At 36.6% G+C, this 2,995-nt stretch overlaps 1 non-coding gene across 1 annotated transcript; it reads right to left on the bottom strand.

The window, feature by feature from the left end:
- Positions 1–2,396: 2,396 nt before the first annotated feature.
- LOC113598939 (U6 spliceosomal RNA) lies at positions 2,397–2,504 on the bottom strand. The gene has a single exon (XR_003419706.1). It is a non-coding gene; the product is annotated as a U6 spliceosomal RNA (small nuclear RNA).
- Between the last annotated feature and the right edge of the window lie 491 nt (positions 2,505–2,995).

The following is a 2,995-nucleotide window of genomic DNA, read 5'->3' as shown; positions in this document are numbered from 1 at the left end:
ATAGAACAACTTATCATATAAAGAGATTGCCATTCCTCCCTTTTTGGATTTTGATTAAAGAAATTTGGAGGTAAGCCAAGAATTCTATGCTCAATGAGATTCCCAAATAATTCTTATGAAGAAACAATTAAGAAGTAAATTTGGGAAACTTCCCTAAGGAATAACTGTCTAGAGATAGAATTCAAAGTTCTGTAGCATCTTAGCAGAGGAGAAATTGTTCAAGGAAAAAAGACAGATCTCTTAATCTGGAACTAAGGTAACCCTGAAAAGAACAAGAAATGACCAAAATTACTAAAATGCACATTCTAATTCCTGGGCTGAAATTTCTGAGGACAAGATTTAACACTGGGTATGGATTATCTCAGTACTAGACCAGTTAAAATTACGAAGAGACAACTTAAATAACAGAACACAGATCACTGAGGAGACTAGAAGACCTACATTAAGAGGGAACAAAGAATGAGCCAAACTGTGACAGAGTTGTAAGCATCCTCAGATGCTAACCACAAGCAGGATGGAATCTGTATGAAAACCTGTGAAATTTTATCTTTAATCAGGAAAGAATTTTCCTGGCAATGAATTTAATTCACTCACTCAACCCCACCCTCCTTCATAAGCAACGCCTAATCATCAAGTGGGTTTCTTTATTTACTGCCATTTAAAAATGTAACATCTACCAAGGATCTGCTTTCAATTTTTAAAGGGACCATGCCCTTTCTTTTTAAATATTTATTTAAAGCCATTTAAATAAATTTATTTCAAGCCATTTATTTCAAGCCATTTAAATAAGATGGCATGGAAAATGACTTTAAATAGAAATGTACAGTGGTTTCATCACTCAAGCAAGACACCCATACAGTCTTAATACATGTATGCTTATCCTTAGAGATCCTCAAATACAATGGAAACAACTTCATATAAATTTTTAAATGTAAATATTTATTTCCTTATAATCCCTGACATGTATCTTTTGACCCACAGACATATAAGCAACTTGTATACATATAATATATATGTACACACACACACACACACACATATATAGTGCACACATAAGCCAACTTGTATATCACATATCCATGTATTTTTCCCTTTTCTAGTTTCAGCCATGGATGCTCAGAGAAGCTCAGAACCAGGGGACGTTATCAGTGGCTCAATGTGGTAATTTTAACACATGTTCATAGAACTTTAGACAGTCTTCTTACCAGAGCACGCTGTGCTTTTGTGATTGTTTGATTCAGTAACATGCTATGTGACTTCAATGGTCTTATCATAAAAGGAGATGCAGCTTCTTCCTAGCTCTCTTGGGACACTCACTTACAGGAAAGCCTGCTATCACGTAAGCAGTCAAACTGACCTGAACCTACCATGTTGCAAGGAAGCCCAAAGTCACTACTTGAAAGACCATGTGAAGAGACAGAGAGATGCATGGTAAGCTCCTGACTGATACCAGGCCTTGCTCAAGTTCCACTCACCATCTCATCTTTTTCCACTTGTTTAATAGACCTCAATCCAGCCAAGTTCTGTCCAAATTCTTGACCTATAGACACTGTGAAGGATCATAAACTGATTTTGTTTTAAGGCATGAAGTTCTGGGATAATTTATTTCACAACAGTAGATAACTGAGGCTATCAGGTGAACTTGTACCCCTCACTATCTTTAGCTGTATGAGACACTTTGAGTCCAGGGATGCTGCTGTTTCCTTTGGTCCATGGTGCACTGGCCATTACCAGTAATGAATCTTTTCAAGGTGGGAATAGTTAGAGTGATGCAAAAGATTGACAATGCCTCTCCCAGAATTCCTCTATGTCCAAAATTTTTACTGGCTCTATTCCTAGATCTTCAGATAAACTCTAGAGACAGAGCTAAATTAAGTTGTCTGGCTACTATAGCAAAACAAACAAACAAAAAGGTGCTGATTTATAATTGTGTTAAACCAGATCCTGTTGAACTGAGCCAATTCACTCAAGCTTTTGGTGGGTTTGTGTTCAAATTCTGGCTCAGTTATTTCTAACTTATTTGACCATGAACACACTTCTTTCTAAAAGGGTAATTTCATCCAACTTCTCAGAATAAAGTTTTAAGAACCAGAAGCAAGTGCCCAAACTTGAGCTTTAGGACAGAGTCATAAGTGTGATGAGTATAGGCTGGAAGTTGGATTGAGAGATTTTATAGGACGGGGGATAAGGGAGAAAGGAAAGCTGATGGGTAATTTACATGAAACAGTTTGACAGCAGTTAACATCATTGTGCATCTATTTTCTTGAATTATTGTCTCTTGTATCGGAATGGTTTGCAATAAAAATATTTAGTAAATATTTATATTGTTTATTTTAATAGTTATAGTTTTATAAGTTAGGGTAGATTATGGATGCCATCCATATCTGAAAAAACCAAATTAGTTGGTTCTCAATACTATATTTGTGTGTCATCTTCGCGCAGGGACCATGCTAATCTTCTCTGAATCCTTCCAATTTTAGTATATGTGCTGCCTAAGCAAGCACTGGTTCTCAATACTAGAAATCTGGTTCCAATGAGCTATTTGTGTGTTGAATCATGAAATCATTGTAAATTACTATTTAACCAGTGTTTATAAAGTTTAGCATCAGCACCACCTGGAGTAACTTGTCCAAAATTGAGACTCTTGGACCCTGCCACAGATGAATGAAGTCTGAATCTCTAGGAAGAGAGAGCTACATTTTCAGAAGCTCTCTGAATACCTGTGAGAAACACTGTTGAAAAAGTATTATGGAAGCCAAAGTGATGAGCCCTTTCCAGTTAAAAGAATTTCTCATCTCAGTTTCATCTCATGTCCTCACTGGTGCTTGTAATTTTATCTTTATGTCTCTGTGGTACACCTCTTTTTGTTCAATCCCCTCCCTCCTTAAATCTCGAACTCCTCTTCCTTCTTATCTCCATTGTACCTACCCCAGCCTTTCCTCTTACTTTATGGAGAAGATAGAAGTCATTGAAATCTACTATCTTTGTATTCCCA

This window comes from Acinonyx jubatus, chromosome B2 (assembly GCF_027475565.1).
Source record: "Acinonyx jubatus isolate Ajub_Pintada_27869175 chromosome B2, VMU_Ajub_asm_v1.0, whole genome shotgun sequence".
Classification (NCBI taxonomy): Eukaryota; Metazoa; Chordata; class Mammalia; order Carnivora; family Felidae; genus Acinonyx; species Acinonyx jubatus.
Note: the sequence above shows the minus strand (reverse complement) of the source record. Positions and strands in the feature narration are given on the sequence as shown.